This window comes from Anastrepha obliqua, chromosome 2, assembly GCF_027943255.1.
Source record: "Anastrepha obliqua isolate idAnaObli1 chromosome 2, idAnaObli1_1.0, whole genome shotgun sequence".
Classification (NCBI taxonomy): domain Eukaryota; kingdom Metazoa; phylum Arthropoda; class Insecta; order Diptera; family Tephritidae; genus Anastrepha; species Anastrepha obliqua.
Genome location: NC_072893.1, coordinates 39,397,176 through 39,423,122, shown reverse-complemented (window position 1 = coordinate 39,423,122; position 25,947 = coordinate 39,397,176). Strand labels below are relative to the sequence as shown.

Here is a 25,947-nt window from a genome sequence, read left to right as displayed (position 1 = left end):
CGTGTTTTGAGTAGTTGGTTGATGTATTAACCCTTAACTGGTATCGTGGGGGCCGCGCAGACCCCACGCGTTTTATTTTTTTGAATTTCTTAAAAACTACGCATAGTACGCGGCTGCCATTTCGAGTAATCTCATTACGTCGCGACACGCGGCGGGTGTCGGACGTTCGGCGCTGAAGCTTTTACCAGAGCGGAGCTACGTACGTTGCGGGAGCCGTGCGGACCCCACTATTCCCCCACTATACGTTGAAATACTTATGTTTTAGTTTATTTTTTCAAAGTTGATTTTATAAGAAATAAGAAAACATACATATGTTAGCTAAAGACTTTCGAAATAATAGTTTTTTTTTATTTTTATAGTGGTAAGAAAAAAATACCAAAAAATTGTCCAAATTTTGTGATCTCTTGTAGTAAATAAGTTAACAGAAGTATATGAATAAAAACTTATTAGTTTCATAAAACAAGCTTGTTATTTGTCCTATCAAAATAATTCTTGAAAAAAATTGTAGACATTTGTATCCTAGAATCTAATTTTAATAGGGGGCCGCGCGGCCCCCACGATACTAGTTTCGTTAGTCAAATTTACGATACCAGTTAAGGGTTAAGCAGAATGATTTGATTCCTCTTGGTGCTTGCGCCACACCTTTTTACTTAAATAAAGGCTTTAATGGTTTAGTTTTCGTAGTTTTACTTTGCGAGCTTAAAGTCAGTTCAAAAATAAAACAACAAATCAATAAAAGCAACAAAATTCTTTGTCGATATTTCGACCTCAATTAGGAGTAATCTTCAGCAATTCTTAGTTGTGCCTGGTCGACTAACTGGTTACTAATATTTTGTTAAATTTATTCGGAGCTGTGCATTTCTCTAATATCTACAGCTGCTTTGACTAACACATCTTAAGTGGATGCCTTTCAAAAGTATTCTTACATTTAGATATTTTTCTAGCTTCCTTTGATTTTCCGCCATCTGCGTGTGTATGTTTCGCCTGTAGATAAAATCAAAGAATCTTGTTTTTTTTTTTATTTTCATTCTTTGCTTTTTTTTTTTGGTGTTAAATTGAGGTCATATATAAAATATTCATAAGATCACAATCAGAACTTGGTAATATTTTCCAGCTGAAATGTATTATAGAATTTCATAATTCAAAATAAGCATGAAGGGGTGATCAGATACAAGAGTAAACAAGAAGACCTGATAGCGACGAAAAATTGTATGCCAAGGAATGTCGGTGGATTTGCCATGTCATGTGTAGTTTATCAGTGAATGTCCTTGCGTTTGTTGAATAATAAAGTTGTCCCGTTTTATCTTATCAGGCGAAGCATAAAGAAGGAAGTAAACAAAAACCAGAAAAAAGTAAACAAGAAAAATGTGAATGATATCACGAGCAGGGCGCTAGAAACGAGAGTAGTACAAATAATGCAAGCTAACAAAGACTAATATGCGTTGTTCAAACACAAACGCGTACAGTATTGTGCAAAACTCAAGCAATTTTTTTGCTGAGTCATACTTAGTTGCGAAATTTAATGTATACTATATGATCTGAAAGTATCGGGAATGTTTAAATAAAACAAAACAGAGTTAAATTTCAGGCAAATTTATTTTATCTCCAAGTTTTTGCAATATGTTTTGGGTTGATTTCTTCCTCACCTTTTCAGAGCAAAAAATATTTCGAACAAGTAAGGAAGCGCTAAATTCGATTCGGACCGAATTTCATATACTCGCACACATGTTAGGAAAATTAAATTGGGGCTGCCTGTTAATTTTTAGAATTAAGGAAACTTTAAGGCAATGCAAATTGTAGCTTCTAATATTATTATATATGGACGGACGGATGGACAGAAATTTAGCTTCAAGTTATAAAATTGGGTGTGGTTTGCCGGACCTGAATCGTCCTTATCGATTTGCATGCGTTTTCTCAGAAATGGTACCACGCATTTGAAAACCTTTTTCTAGCATGTCGTTGTGTATTTTTTTTTTGTTGTGGATAGTCATTTTTACCAAGTTTGAGTAATTTTGCGCTTTATTTATAACAGAGCTGTTACATTTGTTTTGGTTTTGAAAATATGAAAGGCAGACCTTTCTGGCATATATTATTGGGTATACGAATAAGTTTTCGTCCTTGCTTAGCCAAAGTTACGAATTATTTGAACAACTAAATAATAGATGATATTATATGACGTATGTGCCATTGTAAGCTATAACTCTACTCCATATTTCAGGCAGCATACGAAATCCTCTGACGAATAATTCGAGCTCTTTTGACTTGATCCATTCATTGAGCCAGTTTGCGATGCTCTCATAAGAAGTGAACCGCTCTCCAATAAGGGCTGACTGCATTGATCGGAATAGGTGGTAATCCGAAGTTACAATAACTAGATAATACGGCGAATGGGGAAAGATTTCCCAATTCAGTCCTTCTAAATATTTCTGGACCGATTTAGTAACGTGTGGCTCTGGCATAATTAGTTCTTACCATCCCTAACCAGAAAAAATCTTGATTCCGTAAACTTCGTTGAGGAATATTGAAATTGACTATCTCGAGTAGCAATGGAGAGTCAATAACCCTATTTATTAAATCGAAAAGGAAATGATTTTTGATCGAGATTTAGTCGAATAAACGCAAGTACGGAATAAAACTTTGAGATGGTGTAGTTTAAATATCTTTGAAAAGAGACTTTAGAAACAAATACCACACCAAGAGCAATAATTTCATTTCGATTGGATAAACTAGAACCACAAATGTGTTAGGAAGTGGATATAAGAGAATAAGATTGAGACTAAAAAATATAAAAACACTTGCTTATATTTAAATCTAACTTATTCCTTTTACACCAAACAACAACGTTATCTCAATCAGATTGAAGGTAAAAACAGTCCACTGTACGTGCTATACCCATGTACATCTTTAAATCATCGGCATACAAGAGAAAACTAGATTTTATTATTAAATTAAATTGCAATAATTCACTTCGTTTCCCACCCATAGTAAATTCCTAATACTAATAGCACACTTGGGAGCGAGAACGTAGCTCAAATCTACATATACACGGCTTAAAACACAGTTAGTAGCTAATCTACATCTGTAAAAAAAGTTGCTTAAGTATTGCTCAACACTGTACGTACACGTACACAGATGTCGACGCGCTGCATGCATATTTGCATATGTTGGTGGGAGAGTACACATAACATACAAGGTCTCGCTACCGCCTCGCTTTTCATTTTTTGTGCTAATCACGTTCACTCCTCCAAGACAAACAATGCGATACCCTGCAGGGAAAATCTGAACTGATAAAACAAGTTTCGGCCTGCGTATTGCTTTTTTTCGTTTTCTTTATTTATTGAATTTTTTTTTAATAAGAAACTAAAAATAAAATTACAGATCTTATGTGCTACCGTACTGCCTCCATACTGGTACGATTCTGTCAATTGGGAGCCACTCCGTTACTTTTACTCAAGCATCAAGATATCAGTTTCTAGAATATGATAGTACTAAAATCTTAAATTAAACGCATTTAATCGTTTTAGTGGTGCAAAATATTCGAAGCGCTGAGTGTTGCTTGTGGCTTTTGATGCAATAAATGGATAGTTTGAGTTGCAATGGCAGCTGATATGGGTTTTTTGAAATGCAATCTATGTAAAAACATAACATAGATATACCAAGTTTTTCGAATTTAATACCCACACTGAACCATTGAAAAAGAAATGCAAAGCGTACCATACTCGGTCTTACCTGTCTAATTTATGTATACTGGGACTATACTAGTGCGCTTCCCTACAGGCTCAATGCGTGAATAGAAAATTGTGTAGAACACGAGCTGAGTGGTATGGAGTGAGCAAAACCTGTGTTTATGCCTGTGTGTGTTTCTATTTGAGGTTTGATGAATTGGTTTCGGTGCTATTAGACTAGTAATAAATATTACGAACTGCGAATAGCAGCATCAAAAATACGTAGCCTATGTTTGCAAGGATTTGGCAAATATTTATTGAGAATGAGATTTGATTTATTTATTTTGTCACAGTGTTATCATATAGTTATATATGTATGTATATTTATAAGTAATTTATTACACAGTGCAACCTAATGAAAAATAATAATAGATTTTCCCCGAGGCATGGCTAGAAATATTTATCTTTAATAAATTCATGTAATAGTGGATCGGTAAGGAAGAAATTTTTCAAGTGCAACTTCTTAGGCCTCGATGGACGAGCGAGAATGGAGAGTAAAATTTCAAGGCCATGCAACGTTTTGGGCATTTTCGTTCCGCGAGAGAGAAAAGGATATTACGTAGAGGAAAAGGAGAGAGAGAGCTAAACCTTATATATATCTTAGATACACTTTAGGCTATTTTTTCGGAGTTTTTCCTTGTGGTTCCTAATTTCTAGTGAGAAATAACACTGCCTACTTTTTGGCGCTTGTTTGTTGTCCCTTACTCTTTCTTTGTCTGCCTTGAAATTTTCAATTCTGTTATGTGTACTACGCTACACGCACTTTTTTTATAAAGCTTTATTATATGTATTGTATATACATTTGGCGCTTATAAATTCTGTCAAAAGTATATCGGTTCGCAATATTCTAAACCATCAATTGGGCATGAGACGCGTGGCTGCTCGACTCGTTCCAAGAGAGTTGAATTTCTTTCAAAAAATTCATCGCAAGAAGGTGGCCGAAGATATGTTTGAGGAAGTGACAAGTGAATTCGGACCCAACATTTATACAGCGCATCATAACAGGTGATGAGATGTGGGTGTATGAGTTTGACATGCAAACCAGTCAACATGCAATCAGTTGGCTGAATGGCGCTATGCACATGAGCAGAAGCCCAAAAAACCACGTCAAAGTCGCTCACAAGTGAAAGTCACGCCACTCATTTTCTTTGATTCATGGTGTTGTGCACCCGGAATCTCCGTATTCGTTCCAAATGGTTCTACGGCAAATAAAGAATACTATTTGGAATTTATGCGACATTTAAGAGAGAATGTGTGTAGGAAATGGCCCAATTTGTAGAAAGAAAACTCATCGGTCTTGCACCATGATAACGCACCGTCTCACAAGGCTCATATTGTGAACACTTTTTTGACCAAAAACTCGACAAATATCATTGAACAACCACCGTATTCACTGTATTCACTGGATATATACCCCCCATTTTCCCAAAACTTAAATTGCCACTGGACTAATCGTTGGCATAAGTTCATTGCTTCGAATGGAGTCTATTTAGAAGGCGACAAAATAAATTTTGATGATTAAACATTGTGCTTTGGTTTTGCGTTTTATTGAACAATTCCCGGCACTTTTTTCACAGAATTATATATAATTGACGCTTACACCATTTAAGAATATTTGGTCGAGCTGCTCCTCCTACTTGTAGTGTAAATCTTGATGTTTTTCCACAAATGGAAGAGTCTACAGTTTTAAGCTGACTCCGAACGCCAGATATTTTTTATGAGGAGGTCTTTCATGGCAAAAATACGCACGGAGGTTTGCCATTGCCTGCCGAGAAGCGACCGCTATTAAAAAAAAATGTACATCATTTGCTACGGCTACAGCGTTCGCCTTTATTAGGTTGGGTTTTTTCACTTTTGGATTTTAAAACTCTTTCCTACACGTTGTAGTTTGAAACGTCCTATAAGTCGTATGCTCGCTTATCTGAATAATTCATTAACTTGACTTGGTCCCATTAAGAGTAGATTAAAGATAACAAATCGCAATACTTAAGAAGAGCTTTACATTTCTTCAGATTATTCGGTCACCAAAAGTTTGTTCCAATAAGGTGACGGCTTCGCGTGCTGTATGTCATTTTGCATCATCTTGCAAGCGGCACACTTCAAAGTTGCGAGTAATAGACGATAAACTGATGTAGCCTAGTTTTTAATTCTCACTAATGATGCCTCTGATATCATTCTAAGTACTGAAAGATATGCAATTTTCATTGCCGGACACTTCGAACTCAAGAATGATAGAAAGAAGATTACGCCCATAAGAGCATGCGTGACGTTACGTTTTTCCGAGTTATGCAGTATTGCCAACCATTTGCTCTTCGCAATAAATTTAGTGCTTTTTTATACCGAAAATGCGAGAATTTTGAAGTTTCGTGCTTGTTTCTTTTTTTTTAATTTGAAGCTACCGAAACTTTAAGTTAAAAAGAAATGTATTATTGTACAAAAGAAGGTCACTCTGAGAAGATTTTAGTGCTAATGAAAATTAGTTGGTTCTTATAAAATTTGATATTTTGAAAAAGTGAATTTAATTTTTTGCTCCTTTTAAGGTTATGCAAGAATATTAAATGTCCCTCTCTCAACTCTTTTAAGATTGAAAACCTTTTTACATATTTTAAAAGGCGTTAGAATTTACTGAATGCGGATTAGAACCATAGAGGTGTAGTCGTTTCTTTCGGCCAACAATCCTTAGTGGGACATAGGGCATCAAGAGGTGTATTCATTGTAAAAATAAGCCACAAAATACCAGAAAATACTGAAGAAACCATAACGACATTACTACGGAAATAGTCCCTTATCTTGTTATTGTACATAACCTCAAATATAGCAAAAAAGTCGTTCTCTTAACAAAAGAGTTTTTCTTAACAAAAAAGCTCAAAACATTAAATTGTACATAATCATAACACATTTATTTAACAAAAACGCACATTTTGAAGACAATTTGTCACGCATACAAAGTTTTTTAAGTAATTCAACAAAAATTTGGTATTTTATTTTCTTTAAATAGGCATTTTAGTGCATTTTTATATCCAAAGCTAGGAACCACTGCAGTAGAGGGAGAGAGAGAGATTTAACTGCTGGAAGCAGAAGAACACCGACAACAACTGCAATCGCGGGCAATGTGGCCAGATGTTAAAAAAAAAGTAAAGCTAAATCAAACTGAGTGAATTATTGAACTAATTAAAAAAATGTATATTTTACTCAATTATAGACATTACTTTTAATTATTGTAGAACAGGCTAGAAAAATGTCATGAAGAAAGAACTAAAACTCCAAGACTAAATAAGAAAAAAATGCTAAATCAAGTTACGGAAGTGATAATTTGGCCATACTGGAGCTAAAATCACGAAACTCGTTGTCAAATTCGCTGAGAGCAAAGTAACGGGACCACGATAGGCGCCATCTCATTATTCTTTCCATCATGCTTCGAACTGTGTGTTTTTAGTCAGTTGCATAGAATAATGATGATTCAGATGATATGACGAACATAAAATAATAAATAAATAATTGGCGCGTACACTTCTGTTAGGTGCTTGGCCGAGCTCCTCCTCCTATTTTTGGTGTGCGTCTTGATGTTGTTCCACAAATGGAGGGACCTACAGTTTCAAGCCGACTCCGAACGGCAGATATTTATTTAGGAGCTTTTTCATGGCAGAAATACACTCGGAGGTTTGCCATTGCCTGCCGAGGGGCGACCGTTGTTAGAAAAATGTTTTTATTAATTTTGCTTTCACCGAACCATCGAATCAGTGACGTCTCTGTGAATTCCGCTCTCTAAAAATCGTATCTTTGCCGATAGTCAAGCTGCCGATCAAACGTGGCAACTACTATTTCAAAATATTTTTTAGAATGTCGTAAAATTATAAAATCTCGTCGATATCATTAACGGTTAATCAATACAAACTTATGTTCCGCAGAACGAAAGAGTAGATTTCCTGAAAAGAACCTGAGACAGTATTTGTGAAACCGTGTTCATATATGGCATCAAGCCCATGTAAGATTTTTATTTTCAAAAATTAAAGGTAATGTTACAAAACGACCGCATTTGACCCTCAGCGAATCTGCCCATATAGATGAATCGAGCTCGTCGTGTCCATTAACAGTTTTCACTTGCTCTGAGTTGGACCTCCAAGTTTTTCCATGAGCTTACTTTGGCAAGTCTTGTGGCAGCATGATTTATGTGCGCCCAGCAAGTTATTTTCGGGTCTAGTTGCACTCCTAGGTATCATTTCATCACTCATTTTGTCAATAAAGTAGCTGCGAGCAAAAACCCTACACTAAAGTCCATAGTAGCGATTAAAATGTATATATAGAAGGCTCGAGTTTTAAGTAGTAATGGTGTTCAGTACTGGTACTGGCGAGGTACTCAACTAAGGTTCTTAATTGGCTGATGCCTGAAAATAAGTGCTGTATATATATATTACACGGATTTTCCTGCTTTAGCTTTCACATTCGACCACGAAAGTTATATTTTTATTTCCTCATAATCCTATCGCTTCTTTCCACGAATCAACTTACTCATCATCCAGATAGAAAAAGCAACAATAAATCAAATATGGCATAAAGATTAACTCTAGAAAAAATAGTGAAATTAAAACCTTTATAAAACGAGAAAAAAATATGGTTACAGTAAGAATAATACCAACAAAGTAGATAAGTTGTGGCGAGAATGAGCTTGACAATACGAAAAAGAGTAGCAAATTACCACTACTCGTAAAAAAAGAAATAAGCTGAAAAGAACAATGCAAAATGAAGGCAACACAATAAAAACTATGCTTTATGACGGAAGCTACAGCGCTAGAACAATAGAACCAGCGGTGACTAACAACGGGCTGAGCATTTAAAATAATAAACAAGCGATGGTGACAGGATAAGGAAGCCGCGTCTAATAATATCCTTGCATTTAAGCCACTCTTTTTACTATGTATGTGTGTATGTAGGTATGCATTCGGTATAAATATTTATAAAACCGTGGGAGAGGGTGCGAACAAAGCGGAAAGGTAGAGTGTGAAGATCTTAGCGAGGCGCCGTCAGGGAATCCGCATATTTGCCGCGTTTACAGTATTCGTGCAATGAATTATGAACGATGCGGATAAATTACTAACTCTTACTGTGACTAGCAATAAAAACGAAAGGATTGTTAGCCTATTAGAAAAAATTGAGTTAGTTTTGCTCTGGCTGCGTAATAAGATGCAAACTCTTGCATGGAAATGAAATCGTTTCTTACAATATTCAGCTAAAGCTTATTAATCTTCTTGCGCTTGTTGGTCCCATGAAAATAATAGCGCTATAATAAAATAGTCTCCCATGGTTTGAGTCATGGTCCATGGCGCTGAGATCACAATAAGCGTATTGGTCTTATTAAATCCCTTAGCTTTGACCTTCGTGCCTCCCTGTAAAGTCTACACAAGGATGCATTTTATACGGAACTACTACCATTTGTGATTCGTTGGAGGGTAGTAGTTCCGTATAAAATGCATCCTTGTGTAGACTTTACAGGGAGGCACGAAGGTCAAAGCTAAGGGATTTAATAAGACCAATACGCTTATTGTGATCTCAGCTACATTTTTGCGGCCTCAACAGAGTGGCGCGCTTGGGAAGCTGTGTGCTCCTTGAAAAGTTATATGAGTAGTGTCACTTTCCTGGAAAAAATGTTCATCTTCCTTACTTTCCTATTTAATTAATTTATTATTTTTTCCAGTGTTTGCATTTCTGTTATTTTTCTTCGCTGCACTTGTCCTCCATTCATCCGTTGCGCGTATTTTAGTCATTTGTGCTTTTGCTATTGCAAATTTTCTTCTTTCCTTATGCTTTTTATGCCACAATGCACACTGCACTGAGCAACCATGTGAGCATGCGGGCGAAGTGAAAGTGAGGATAAGCAGACTGACTGAACGAAGGAGCCGCATATAAGAAAAAAAAATCTAAAAAAAAATCGTGTTTCCATTCTGAAGGACAATTTTTAGAAATACAGTTGGTTTGTCTGCTTTGTAGCGGAAATAACGCACTTGAAAGGCATCCAATCGAAAATATTTCACTGAATGGTTTTTGTTTTTGTGCTGCCTGTGAATGCCTTTTTTGTTTTAAATCACAAATATAAAATCTACTTCGAGGAATGAAAACAATGAAATAAATGCGTAGGTAGAGAGGAATTCAAGTATTTGTGCATAGTTGTAATATTTATTGCTGGATTTTAACTCTTAGGGTACACCGAAGGTTTATGGCTAACAGCCACGATTATTAGAAATTTACATCACTACTGGAAAAGTGGCTAAAATGGGTCTCTCAAAAAACGCTCTATGAAGTAGGCACAATTTCAGCCCGTATCGCCCCTGGCGCATAAGAGACCACGCAGTACCTGTAGTTGCTTTTTAAAACAAATTCGAATTGAAACCGTCTTGAGAAATACCAGTAAATTCATCGACGTGCCCCAATGGCTTGGTTTACTTCCTTAGCATTCGCGTTTTCCCTTGCATGCTCGCTGTACCGGAGTTGCTGCATTTTTCCGATACAGCGAGCAGGCAAGGCCAAGATGCGAACGCCAAAAAAGCTTGTAAGCCAACAACCACAAGCATGCAGGCCGATACCAGACATAGAAACTATGGTATGGACAGAGACATGCCGGCTGGGGGAGCACTGATATGACAGGGGTGGCGCTCTCATGAACTGACTTAAACAGCGGGTGGTAATAAGTAGATCCTACTTTCGACGCATTGCATCTGGACGGTAACGGACTTTGAGTGTAGTATTCAAATCGCCTCTCGACGAAATGCCTGACCTTAGTACCGGGGGAATTGGTACTTTGGCGATAGGAGGTTTAGTCCTGGTGGGGTTCAGTTTTCGATGCTTCCTCCTTTTCGATGCTATTAAAAGAACAAAACGTGGCCAAATGGTGCACCTCACTACCTACCAAACAAGCAGAGGTTATTTGGGATCAGCTAAGTTTTTGTTCTCATTTCTTACCACCTTCTTACACAATTATCTCTGATTTTAAAAATCCATGAAACTATAAATTCTTCTATGTCATACCACAAATAACTTTGACTTAAATTATGGTACAGTTCTTTATATATTCTGTCCGTCGTTTTTCATGCTCTATTCCACATTTTTTGGCTCTTAGTATCAGGTCAATACATAAGTTCGTGCGTTTTTTAAGGTGGTTTTAAAATTAATGAAAAAGATGTTCAAAGTATTTATTAATCAATAATATATTTTCCTTCATTATTTACAATGTTTCTTAACGTTTAGGCAAATTTTTAATTCACTGCTCAAAAAACTTTTTGTCCTTGGAGCCAAAATACGCTTCGATGTCCCTTTTGATAGCTTCTTTTGAGGAGTAGTTCTTGTTACTCATATGGGATTGAAGTCCACGCAAAAGAGGATAATCACAAGGTGCAATATCCGAAGAGTATGGTGTATGTGGCATTAGCTCCCATCCGAGCTCGTTCAGCCTGCCTAATGTTTGCCTTGCGGTATGAGGTCTTGTGTTGTCGTGGTGAAACAAAACTTTGCGTCTATTCACTGAAGACGGTCGATTTTTTTTAAGTGCCTCATTCAGGTTTGATAGCTGAAGGGAATAATAATCAGCAGTTATCGTCTGGTTTGGTTTCAGAAGTTTAAAATAAACAATACAGGCCATATCCCACCAAATAGACAGGAGAATCTTCTTGGGGTGAAGGCCATCTCTAGGGGTCGGTTCTGGTGTTTCACCTTTATCTAACTATTGGCGTTTCCGAACAGGATTATTGTAAAGGATCCATTTCTTATCACCAGTAACGACACCGTTGAAAAAACTTTCATTTTCAAGGCGTTGCAGCAGCTGAGAACACACATTCACTCTCTGCTGAAGGTTGGCGACGGAAAGTCTACGCGGAACCCATTTTCCCAGCTTTGAAACCTTTCCCAACTGAACCAGGTGCCTCTGAACTGTTCCATGCGATGAATTTAACCTCTGAGCTATCATATCGACTGTCAAATTTGGCTCAGCTTCCACGAGCTCGAGCAAGCCGTCGGAGTTAAAGACTTCAGCACGACGAGCGCGCGGGGCATCCTCCACGTCGCAGTTACCGCTTCGGAATTTTGAAAACCACTTTTGCGCAGTCCTTACACTCACGGTATCCTCTCCGTGAAGAGTGTTTATTTCTGCAGCAGCAGTTGTTGCATTTTTACCACTTTTATAACAAATCAAAATATGGCTGTTATAGGCGTTAGAAGATTCCATATTATTTTTTAACAACACGTACTTCCAACCGCGATTAAAATCACTTGTTAAATGCACAACAAATCTGAGAAAATATAAATAGTGCCGTTATATTCCGCGAATAATTTCTTGTATGCAAAAATCGTACAAAAGTGAAATTATGGGTAAAGTGCGCTCGAACTTATGGACTGACCAGATATAACACATAGTTTTAAAAGAACTTTTTTTCTGCTCACGTAATTTTTTCCAAATCAATTTCGTTCCATATCAAATTGTAAGCCAATCCTATTTAATTTGAAAAGCTTCGCCCAGAAAACGATTATTTTTCAACCTATTAGTGTTAGCAGCCTCAAGAGCCTCAAGGCTTCATTGCAAATACTGTTTTTTGGATATAATTTAATTGCAATGCGTGAAAATGTGACTGCACTCGATACGTGGGAGTTTAAAAACTTTCTTTATGAGCTGCCGTTGCAATTTGTCAACAATCTCAAACATCCAGTATTCCCAGACCTGAGCCGCATAACTTTGGACAGCTCGACAGACTAATTGAAACATTTTCCAGTTGACAATTAAGTTACAATAATATTTTGTCATTTATATTGCCGTTTTCCTTTTTTTTGTTCGATAGTTTGGCCCCACGACGAAAAACCATTATTGTCGATTTTGCGAGATTAACCTCCAAGCTCCATTTTTCACAGTAAGCCTCTGATTATTTATCATTTCTTGATGTGCACTTATTTCATCCACGCAAATGACTGAATCATCGGCAAAGAGATGCTGCCTTAAACTTAGATCGTCAACTTTCAAATCACCATGCAAGTAATTTATATATAAAGCAAAAAGTAAAGGAGACATTAGGCATCACTACTTTACCCCACAAAATTATCTGACTAATCCTCACCAGTTCATATTACAGAACTTGCCTCTATATATACTACTTCAATGAAGTTAACAAATTTGAAAAATATCCCCATACTATATACGTAATTTATAAATGAGCAGTTTCCTGGATACTTTGTCCAAGGCAGGTTTAAAATCAACAAAAAGCGCATAACACTCTTTCTTCCCTTTAAACTTTGGGTGCGCTACAGATAATATTTAATATTTTTGCCGAAAACCTGCTCGAAACTCTGTGAGCATCGTATTTTCTTGAACCCATTGATCCAACCGAGACTTTAAAACACCCTTTAGAATTTTTGCATTGCAATTTACGAAAGATATTCCTACGTAATTTGTGACCTCCCTTCTATAACCTGCTTTGAAAATCAGTAAAAGAGAATCAATATTTGTTTGTTTGTCTTCTACTTTTGCAGTTTGGTATAGCTTACTATAAATTTGTACAAGCTGGTCTTAAAATTCCCTGCTTGAGTTTTTGAAAAACTCCTATGAAATCCTGTCTAACCCAGGTGCCTTGTTTGCTTTCGTTTTGGCAGTCCATTCATCCATCATTTTTTACTTCCATAGTAGCGTAGAAAATGTTATATGCTATCTAGGTTGTTTTAGAAAGTTTTTTGAAATACTCACTGAACAAAGACGGATTTATATTCGAACCAAAATCAACTTGTTGACCTCACATTTCTTTTGCTAGAGCTCACCAATCTTTGTCGCACCCAGGTTAGCTGAGGTTTTTGTGACAGTCAACTTAGAGTAGTCAACTCACTTAGACAGGTACCACTGTGTAACATAGCAACAGCCTTACTGTTCATTTTTTTATGGAACCAGTTAGACTCTGTTATGAAGCGTAGGATAGGTTCTTTCCCTATACTCTCTACTCTATACTATCACTGGATACTTCCGTAAGAGAGTCAAAATGGTATTTTCCTAACAACTTTGCTCTACTCCCAGCTAAAGCTGGACAATAGTCAAAGGAAGTGTTCTACTGTTTCTTCCTCTTCCTCGTCTCTACAACTTCTGCAGTGTTCATGCGAAAATACTCATAGCCTAGAAAAAAATACTTCCTGACAGCTTATTACCCGTGACACAAGACACGACCTTCCGAATGTTCACTCTTGAGAAGTTGAGTAATTCTGCTGATGTTTTCTTATCGATTGTGGCTAAACTAGCCTGGTTTGCTGCACTTGAATTCATTTATAAAGGGTGGTTAAGTTTCAAGGGCCGGTATTGCTTTTAAATAAAATACAATTTTTTTAAGAAAATATTATCATTTTTCTTTGTTATGATAATATTAGTATGGCTCAATTATGTATAGAAGAAAATATTGGTCAAACTCTCGCCGCGGTCTTGGCGACGCACCTCCATCCGATGGTCCAAATTTTCGATGACGCTGAGCCATAATTCAGGTTCCATGCCATTTATGTGCCGAATTATCTCATTCTTTAGCTCTTGAATTCTTGCTGGCTTATCAACGTACACCTTTTCTTTAAAATAACCCCAAAGAAAGAAGACCAACGGTGTCAAATCACATGATCTTGGCGGCCAATTGACATCGGCTCGACGTGAGATTATTCGGCCATGAAATTTTTCGCGCAAAAGAGCCACTGTTTCGTTAGCTGTGTGACAAGTGGCACCGTCCTGTTGAAACCACATATCGTGCACATCCATATCTTCCAATTCGGGCCATAAAAAGTTCGTTATCATCTCACGATAGCGAACACTATTCACAGTAACTGCCTGACCGGCCTCATTTTTGGAAAAAGTGCGGCCCAATGATGCCGCCGGCCCATAAACTGCACCAAACAGTTACTCTTTGTGGCAGCTGAAGAGTTGGCGCGCATGTTATGAATATCTGGCCGTAGAGAAAAACTTGGTAACTGTACAAATAATAAATTCACATGAAAAAATAGCTACTCTATGCAACATGAATTCTTCGCATACACGGACATTACTATCACCATCATCTCTTAAACACTTTCTCAAAGAAAATTTCTTCTAAGTAAAAAGGAAAAGGAGCACTGCAGAATCCCCTGAACCTGCCGAACCAGTAGGTTATAAAAAAGCATTGCCTTATCCTGCAAATATTGAGCACCAATTCTGATCTGTTAGGAGTCATTGTTGTACACCAAAATAAAGCTACGCCAACCTAATAAGAGTATTATTAAGTAATAAGAGTATCATAGATTCTAAAAACGTATTGCGCACATAAGGGTTAATAAAAAATGGCAAATAATATGCGCTTCGTTGGTTTCATTTCCACTACCTAAATTTATTTGTGCACATTGCATAGTAACAGCAAAATATTAAAAAGGCCGCATAGCAACTGATAGCAAACCAGTTCAAGCGTAGCTTTCAATTTTTTTCAAGGGTATCACTAAAGTTAATCTACACCACTTCATTTGGCACTATTGACATTTTATAAATTGATGAAAAATGTTTAGCTTAAAAGTATATGAGATACGTTTTGCGCAATTTCCAATGAAAATTGGCTTCAAAACCGTTCCAAAACTGGCTTTTTGCAGCATTTTTAAATAGTTATAGGTGAGCAGAGTTGGGTAGAATGCAGTAGAAAATAAATGCAATAAGCGTTTCACTACCACTACTTCTTCAGTGATTAGATTAGATTAGATTAGATTAGATTAGATTAGATTAGATTAGATTAGATTAGATTAGATTAGATTAGATTAGATTAGATTAGATTAGATTAGATTAGATTAGATTAGATTAGATTAGATTAGATTAGATTAGATTAGATTAGATTAGATTAGATTAGATTAGATTAGATTAGATTAGATTAGATTAGATTAGATTAGATTAGATTAGATTAGATTAGATTAGATTAGATTAGATTAGATTAGATTAGATTAGATTAGATTAGATTAGATTAGATTAGATTAGATTAGATTAGATTAGATTAGATTAGATTAGATTAGATTAGATTAGATTAGATTAGATTAGATTAGATTAGATTAGATTAGATTAGATTAGATTAGATTAGATTAGATTAGATTAGATTAGATTAGATTAGATTAGATTAGATTAGATTAGATTAGATTAGATTAGATTAGATTAGATTAGATTAGATTAGATTAGATTAGATTAGATTAGATTAGATTAGATTAGATTAGATTAGATTAGATTAGATTAGATTAGATTAGATTAGATTAGATTAGATTAGATTAGATTAGATTAGATTAGATTAGATTAGATTAGATTAGATTAGATTAGATTAGATTAGATTAGATTAGATTAGATTAGATTAGATTAGATTAGATTAGATTAGATTAGATTTGTGGGGGGTTGGACAAGTCCAAGCACACGGTCAAGAGACCATTGTACTACACCCGGATAAATTTCAGTAGAAAGAATAGATAAAGGAAAGATAAAAAGTGGGTGGTAAGACGGATAAATTAGTTTAAGGTCACTCTTACAAATCTCTTGGATCCATTTAAGAATGAAATGAGGAAGGGTATGAACTTTATCCATACTCAGCATATCGCAACCCAATATCCTAAGTCTGATTCTGGAAAACGCCGGACAGCTACAGAAAAAGCTGAAAAAGCTCCTTTATGGGTGGACCTCCTGAAGTCGTCCATCCATATACCTAGAAATCCATTGACACCTAGAAAGGGTTCAGGTGGTATACTTGCAGAGCCCTCATTAGCCAATTTATCAGCTAATTCATTGCCTGTAATACCACAATGTTCAGGCACCCAAATATGAATAACTTTGTTGTGTTTTGCCACACTTTTCAGTTTTGTCTTACATTCACCGACTAATTTCGAAGAGCAGCGTGGGTTAGTAAGGGCTTTCAGTGCAGCTTGACTGTCACTACAAATTCCAATACTTCAGTGATAGTTAAAAGGGCCACACCCAGAGAGGCACTAAATATTATATTTAACCTATTACCAATAGAGCGATTCGGCAAGCAAGCAGCTTTCAGATTAAGAGAAATCTATCTACTCAGAACAAACCAGAGAGGGCATTCTTCAATTTTAGAAAAAATTCCCTTGCATTCCTGTTACAACGGATTTCTGTAAGACCAAGGATATCAACTTAGATAAATCCTTCGTCACGGGCTTATTGTTAGAGAAAATGACATAGTCATAGGTCTATACAGATGACTCAAAACTAGACAACAGAGTATGTGCCATAAAACTGCCATAAAAGAGGGGCTTACGGTAATAAAAACGAAAAGTCTTCAAATACTCGGACAGTCAAGCGGCAAGAAAAGCGCTTGAATCTAAAACACACTCATCAAAAACAGTTTTAGAATGTTTTAAACTTCTAATTGACTTACCTAAGTGGTACAAAGTAGACCTTATTTGAGTGCTAGGCCACAGGAATATAGGGAACAGGGAACTACAAGGCAGATGATCTTGCTCGAATCGGTACAACGCTCGACCTCCAAGTAGATAAGCAGCTGATACCCATGCCTATTGCCACTTGTAACTTTATTATAGACAGGGAAACCATCAACAAGGTAGATAAGAGTTGGCAAAACCTCTCAACATGCGAACTAAGCAGAAAGACATGGCCGAAATGGAACAGCGGTCGATCAAAAAGCTTGATAAGATTTAACAGAGAAGCTATAAGAAAAATGATAGGGGTATCAACTGTTTATGGTCCAATAGCCAGCCACGCTAGAAGGTTATGACTCCCGTACTTCGATTTCAGTAGAAGCTGACTTAATACAGAAGAAGAGGAAACAGTCAGACACCTTTTATGTGAGTGTGAAAGCTTAGCGACAAGGAGGCTCCGCACTCTTGATATGGCATATTTAACTGATGTAGCGGGCGGGCATAGGGCATCTAAAACTAACGAAGCTTTGCTCGTTTATTAATGCTACCGGATGGTTTGAAAAGGAACCCATAGGGTAAAGATAAGGTCCAGTGGTATCACAATGGACCTATGAAAGGTCTAAGTGTGTCATTGAGACAGCCACCCAACCTACCTACTTGAACCTTTAGTGATAGTGAACAAAAATTGCACTTTTCCTAAATATTGTATTTAGTGACAGTGAAAATTTTTAGTGATAATTAATATTTTTCAGTCACATAACATTGCTTCTATAGAAATAAAGCTGCGACTATGTGAAATAAAGCAGTATAAGGAAATGCTTTCCGAATAAACCATAATTTTCAGTTAAAAACTTCGCACCAAAAGTTGGAAAATATTATATAATTGATTTTTATTTGGTTTTTTTACTACCAATTTTTCAAAATTACCGTCTGTGTGATTTTCCCTTGTCGATCGATTGAGAATTCCGGCAAAAGAATAAAGTCTTTCCACTGGCTCAAGGGAAGGCAGGGGTGGGTTGTATTTTAAAAATATTGATGTCCGTACACATCTGGTAATCTTCATTGTTGCATTAACTCGAATTTGTTTACTCGAACCCGGTTTAAGCTCAAAAGTGGGTTCGCCCAATGAAACGTAACTTCCAAAATCTATTTCAGTTTCACTCATTTTATAAAATATAATTTTTTTCCCACTAAAAAACTTAAACACTACGAACACTTTTCAATATTTTATTACAAAAAAAAAAAAAAAAAACACTTGCAGTACTGAACCAGAAGTAAAATTAGCTTGAATAACTCCAATTTAGTAGCATACGCTCAGTTGCACAACTGACAAACACTTCACTGGAATACTCTTGCATTGCTTAATTGCAGTTTTTAAAATATTATATTAAAGGAGAGATAGAAAAAATGACATATCCCAACGTTTTCTTTCACTCTGAATCAGAGTCTAATATTTGTTGAGAATTGGGTTTGGCAGCTTTTATGTCTTCTGTTGACACCAAAAATTCGTGATTTATTTCTCTAGATTTGCTGAATGACGTTATTTAGTTGCCATTTTTATCAACAAACTAAACAAAATAAAATATGAATTCAAATGAATTTAGTAAATAATCATGTTTTAATATAAGCAATAATGCAAATTTTTTTTCACTATGACTAAATTTTCAGTTATAATGGATTTTGCATCTTACCTATTACTGAATAGAGAGTGGTAGTGTAAAAATGCCCAACCCTGTCTGTGAGTAAAAAAATTTTAATAAGAAGTTATTAAAAAATTAAAAAGTAATTAAAAAAAATGTTTAGTACCACATTTAAATGTTAGTTAATATAGTTTGTAGAATATACATACAATACATTCTTATAACATTAATCTGATTGCCGTTACACTTTGTTTGATTTAATGCGAGAAGATAAAATCGCTCTCGTAAAATAAGAATAATATCTGTCGTACTAAGTTGTTCAGGATTATATGGGACATTTTTCAGAAGGTATTATACCAAAGAACACCATGCTTAGAATGAAATGGCATGGCATTTCGCAAGATTCTTACGTGTAGGCTATAAAATATATACCAACCCTAGCTTCATTACAGAAGGGTATTTTTGCATCTTTTTTGGAAAAAAAAATATAAAAGAGGTGCTTCAAATTATATAATATTACGCCTATAACTCAGAAAAAAAATAGAGGTTTACTTAAACACTTTATTATTTCTACACCCCTTATACCGTATTCTTTACCAGAATTCTGTTATTTTGAAAAAATAAAGTTTTTTGTTCTATATTGCATATAAATTTTAATGCAAAACTTTATCAGCCGCCGCGGCTCGTTGCATGTTGGTGCAGGGCTACCTTTTGGGAGTGCCCATATTCGAAGCCACGGCCAGGAATCTTTAAATTATAGAAACAGTTCTTTTTTAGTAGCGGCCCCAGTTCGGCAAACCTGCATGTTTATTCTGCCATGAAAAATCTCCTCATAAAAAACATCAGATGTTTGGAAGCGGAATAAAACTGTACATATAAGAATGTATGTACAGGGTCCGGCACTTGAAGTGTAACCAGTTAAAAAGGCCATAAATTTAGTTTGGAAAATTACCTTTATTCAATTCAAAGTAAAAAATGTGTGATAATAATACAAAATTAGGATTCAATTTACTTTTGCTCGATAGGACCATCTTTTGCCTTGACTATGGCCTTGAGACGGTCCAGAAGTGAGTCGCAAGCTGTCCGAATATGACTTGCAGGTATTTTGGCCCACTCTCGGTTAATGGCTTCTTTCAGCACCTCGACACTGGTGAATCTTTTGGTTCAGACTTGACTCTCCAAAATGGCCTAAAGAGAATAATCCATCGGATTGGCGTCTGGTGAATTTGAGAGCCATTGTGTGGCCGTTATGAAGTTCGGAACGTAGTTTTTTAGCTATTCAAGGCAACCTCCAGAATATTTTCCCGACAATATTTCGCACTTACCCTGACGCCAAGCTCGATGAAAACGATTGGAGAGCGCCCATTTGCGGTTACAGCATTACCATTACCATTACTTGTGGCGGATGCTGCCTCCTGGTCGCCAATCGATGAACGGTCCATCAAATAAATCTTGTCATTTTGCGAGTTTACGAATTGCTCATTTTGAAAAATTTTCTCGTCAGAAACCACAATATTTAGAAATTGAACGCTTTTGGCCAAGCGAAGCATCTCCTTCGTCTCTCAAGTCTGACTTGTTGCTGCTTTTCGTTTGAGATTATGCGCCTTTTGGATCTTGTAAGCCTTGACTTAGAGATTATTTTTCAGTATGCGGCGGATGCTATGGTCAGATATTTTCAGCTCTTTCGCCATTTGATTGGCACTTCCTCGCAGTTTTCGCTCAAGTCGCTTCTTCATTTTTTTAACAATTTCACATGACGTTGCAGTCCTTTGATGACGACCTCGATGACGTTTCGCGATGCTACCAGTTTCATTGTAACGAGTAATGGCGCGACAAATAAAAATGTTATTTACTTTAAGGTGTTCGAGCTCACGAAGAATCGCTGGTTGTGATTTTCCGTTTGAAATCCATTATTGGTTTTCTGTTTTCGTGTTTACTCTCAGCAAAATGCTTCCGCGCGCTTATAAACACTACTTTGGGCTGACATTTAGCCAACAAACAGACGGCATATATATATATATATATATATGTACACTGTAAATGAGAACTTTGTTGATTAAAACTTTTTATTTGTTATCGGCATTTTATTTACTGTTTTTGCGTTCAATTTATGGTTTTTTGCTATCACTAAAATATGCCTTTTACTGCAATTCAATTCAAGTTTTAAATTATTGCAACACTAATTAAGTTGCGTATTTATTAGTCCATGATAATAAATTGATAATGTTTTTTTTTTTATGAAATTAATTTCTGTTACTCAAGCCTATTAGCAAAGTTAACTTTTTTGAGTTACAGTTTTTTTTTATAAATTGCGATTTAAAAAATGTTATAACATATGTACTATGAAATAAAAAAGATATGGCGCAACAAGCAATTACATAATTTTTGTTTCCTTTACTTTTTTGCTGAAATTATCTTTTTTTAGATTTTTTTGTAATTTCCCTTTTTCTTTTAGCTGAGTTAATTAAAATCTACCTGACAACACTGAAATGAGTAGTCGTACATCACCCGCCGTAAAAGAGTTTGTTTTAATTGAATGCATATAAAAAGCTTTTGAAAAAGCGAATTCCGTTGAGCACATTAAAACATATCCGTTGAAGCAGAACGGTTCAATTAATATAACCATAGGTCAGATCCTAGATAAATGTGAGTTCTTCTAGTTTTCAGCGATTTCAAATCGATAAACCTACAACGAACACTATAAGAAGCTGAAGGTTCTGAAAAATTAAGTGACTGAAGAGCAAAACGAACAACCTTACGTGGCAGTATTTCGATCTTATCGAGATTAGAGCTAAAGTTATCAATTGGATTCCATATCAAGTTGCAAACGAACCAGGGCATCGTAGTCCACATATTTTTCTAGTATACGAATTATTATAATATTTCGCAAATCCGCGCAGAAATGCAAAATTACTATATGACATGCCACTGGCTTATGTTGCTACGACGAGTCCAAAGTTGGCTGACATAGCTATTGGCTCTCGTTGAACCAGGAGAAATCTTCGAATCAATTTTTTAAATGAAAAATCTTCTCTTGGCAAGCGAAGTCGATATTTATAACTTAAGGGGGAAGTCTACTGTGACAAGGGGAAAAACAGGCTTATTTTCCGGATTTTATTTCTAACAAAATATTGCTCGTACATAAAATCTATTTAAACTCTTATCTTTATTATATATTTAAGTTTTTGAAAAAAAAATTTTAAGTCAAAATATTCAAAATGGCCGCTGTGGCACTTCTGCAAGCGCAGGTCCGCTTTTCTTAGGTGCCTAAACGGTGTACATGAAATCTCACGTTTCGGTGATCTAAAACAAAAAAACAAAATATTGTTATCATATACATAGTATTGACTCTCGTCTGACGTAGGATTATGTCGATAAAAAATTTTGGCGTTGAAAAAAAAATTCTTGAAATTTTTTTCTTTTTTTTTGCCTAAAATTGATGTTACTATTGTTTATAACAATTTAACAAATAACGATATCAAAAAAATGCTATGTCAGACGAGAGACACTATTACAGAGAATATATAATTAAATTTTTAAGCTGATTCATTTATCAGAACTCGAGATATCGTGTACACCGTATAGAAAAGCGGACCTGCGCTTGCAGAAGTGTCACAGCGGCCATTTTGAATATTTTGACTTAAAATTTTTTTTTCGAAAACTTAAATATATAATAAAGATAAGAGTTTAAATAGATTTTATTTACGAGCAATATTTTGTTAGAAATAAAATCCGGAAAATAAGCCTGTTTTTTCCCTTGTCACAGTAGACTTCCCCCTTAATACTGAGTGAGATAAAGATCTCTCTGAGCACCGCTATCCTACCTTGAGTAAATTTGACAGAATCAGCTGACTCGCTGACGTAATAATAAAATATTTGTTATCATTTCGCCACAGGGTGGTGTTCTTTCGCCCCTACTTTGGCTAGTTGCTATTGCCGAAGTTCTGATAATGCTAACTAAAAGTGGTGTTAAGGTAGTAGCAAATACCCATGACTTGGTCCTGATGGTATCGGGACCGTTTTCCTCAGAGACATGGCTGAGGTTTTGGAAAGGTCACTGGCTGCACTCAGTCGCTGGGCTGCCACTTGTGGCCTCCGAGTCAACTCTGACAAAATGGAGCTGGTGCTATTTACCAGAAAATATAAACCTCCACCCTTTCTACTTCCCAAATTAAACACCCACGTTCTCCCGCTCTCATCAGAAGCTAGGTATCTTGGAGTGGTACTTGACTCCAAACTCCATTGGAAGCCACATATTGAAAATCGGGTAAAGAAGGTCAGCACTCCTGCAAATCTATGTTCGGTAAGAAATAGGGACTTAAGCCACAGGTCGTGCTGTGGATTTACAATGCAGTGGTGTTGTCAATTTTAACGTATGGATACCTAGTTTGGTGGGAAGCTCTTCGGAAGGGCTATAATTTCACTAAACTGGAGAGGGTGCAAAGGACTGCATGCATTAGCATCACCGGAGCATGTAAAACTTGGCCCAGTGCTGCTCTGATTGTCCTTTTCCACTTAATTCCCATCGACTTTTCCGTTATTTCAAATTGCAATCAGGTTAAAGGAGTTTGGCCTCTGGAGGCAAACTCTCAAGGGGCATGGTAGCATTTTCGGGCAGTTAACACCGTATTTCTACGAACTTCGAACAGATCTCTCTATCCGCAAACTAGAGTTTGAGTGTCGTGTTCGGGCAATCTTTCCAAATAGGCAAGATTAGATCGAGGAGAAAATGTGTACCGAAGCTTGCACCTCTGTCTTCACTGACGGTTCAAAGATGGAATCGGGAGTCGGAGCAGGGGTTTTCTCTAAATCAGCCAATATGTCTATTTCCTTAAACCTGCCGAATACTGCTAGCGTTCAAGCAGATATCTTTGCGATCCTGCAAGCAAGCAAAATGCTTAGGAAACGTGTGAGTGAGGGAGATATTAACATTTTCTCCGATAGTCGAGCCGAGATTAAGGCTCTCACGACGCCATGGTGCCGAACGAAATTAGTAAACTCCTGTAAGGAAAAGACCAAATCTCTTGGGTGTGCAGGTAACATTTTTCTGATCTGGGTTCCCGGACATAAGAACATATAGGGAAATGCAATTGCAGATGAGCTTGCCAGGAAGGGGACTGAATTGGTTTTAGAGACCTCCTACTCGGTCATCGGCATACCCCTGACAGTTGTTAAAGGAGAACTGCACAAATTATTTCTCAGGAAAGCGCAGAAAAGATGGAGCTCCATTTCTTCATGAGCTATTTCGAAAATCCTTTGGACTCAATACGATATACGAAGGACTCAGAAAGTTCTTTGGACTCCTCGCCATTCAATTCCCAAGCTCGTAGCTGTGTTTACCGGTCACTGAACGATCGGCACACACGCGGAAAAGCTAGGGTTACCATTTAAACCCTTATTAGAGAAGCTGTGGGGACCTTTCAGAAAAGGAGACTGTAGAGCATTATCTCTGTAAATGTCCGGGTTTGGCAGCTAGATGACTAAGGTCACTGGGCGCTCCTTTCTTTGACAGCCTGGGGCAGTGTGCCAACATAAATCCAATATAGCTGTGGCTGGCTCTAGATATCTGCCTGTTGGAGGTCTCATAATGGTATCAAAACGGCGCTTCGGTGCTACTTGCTACCCCATACGTTTGTCATCTCCTCCTCGGCTCGGTGATAATGCCAAATCCAAATACTAATGGAAGGCCGGTTGGAAGAATTCAGCCACGGTGATTCAAATCACATATATGACATCGCAAGAGGTGACGAATCTTGGATCTAGTCATATATGCCCGAAACAAAGCAGCAATCCATAGCATGGGAGTTCCAGATGAGCTGAATTCCAAAAAAGTTGTTCGCGGAAGAAGCATCTCAAAGCAAATGGTCGTCTGGTATTTTCGAAAAATCTGGTCACGTCGCAACTGTACCACTAAGAAAACTTAATACAATCAATTCGAGGAGTACACAACTATTTGTTCGTCCGAAGTTTTCGGAGAATTAAGGGGTTAGGTGGGTTTCAGAGGTTGAAAAAAAGAAGATTTTGACTTTTTTATTTTAGTATATAAAATCATATATTTTATTTAAGCAATTCACTGTATCTAAGATACATATAATATATAAACAGTATTTTGTGAAATTTTTATTTAAAAATTTCGAAAACTCAGCCGTTGGTACCTCATCTTCCTTGACGTCTCAAAAAAAAATGCTCTTGCCGTGGACAGCATAGCTCATTATTGGTTCATCTAAAATCAGAAAACCAAACGGATTTCGTTAGTACATGGATAAATCTCGTTGTTGTACGAAGGAAAAAAAAAATCAAAATTTGAATTTATGACAGGCTTTGAACCAAAAAACACATTTTTTAGTGAAATTTTCGACATATATTGGCTAAAAAAAAAATTGTTGTAATTAACAAAAAAAAATCCTTCGTTCAATAACTAGATAATGTTATTTCAAAGATTTGTACAAAATTTGAACTAAATCGCTTCATAACTTTTCGAGATATCGTGTCCACCGACTTGAAAACTGAAGTTTTGAGATAAACACGTATACGAGCAAGCGCTCAACTGACGTGGCCTAATGGGCGGAACTTTTGAAGGGTCTATCTCTTAGAATTTTACTCGGATTGACTTAAAATTTTAGGAGAGTGTTTTAAACATACTGTACTATTTAATGAGACAAAAAAACAAAATTCGATTTTTTGAAATTTTCAAACCCACCTAACCCCTTAAGGAAAACCAACCACAGAAGACGAATCATCCTTCATCAAGACAAAGCGAGCTCTCGCGTATCGGCTCACATAGAAGAGGTTTTAAGCACTTCTCGGATCGAAACTTTTAAGCAGCTCACTTAGTTTGCAGCGTAACAGAAAATCATACGGAAACATAAGCCAAATTTTAATAGATTTTGATGAAATTTCGCAGTCGTGTGGCTTTGGTAAAAGGCAAGTGCGAGAGAAGCCTGTAAGCTAAAACCCTTTTTAAATACCTTTTTACAATTTTGATGAAACTTCGTACTATTTACTTTTAATTTATTTAGCCGAAGCCAAACTGTAATTAGATATCCCATAAGGGTGTTGGAGCTACCTGGTGCAAAAATCAGGCATCGTTTCGATTATTAGATAAATTTTGAAAATAAGTTAAGATTAAAATTTTGTTTAGTTAAATATTATCAGCAATAAAAATGAATACCGATTGCTGCAGTAAAGATCACGAC

General features: G+C 36.4%; 1 protein-coding gene across 1 annotated transcript in view; it reads right to left on the bottom strand.

Moving 5' to 3' along the window:
- LOC129238092 (uncharacterized) overlaps positions 1-25,947 on the bottom strand; it is a 93,912-nt gene that overhangs the window by 46,188 nt on the left and 21,777 nt on the right. The window lies entirely within an intron of this gene.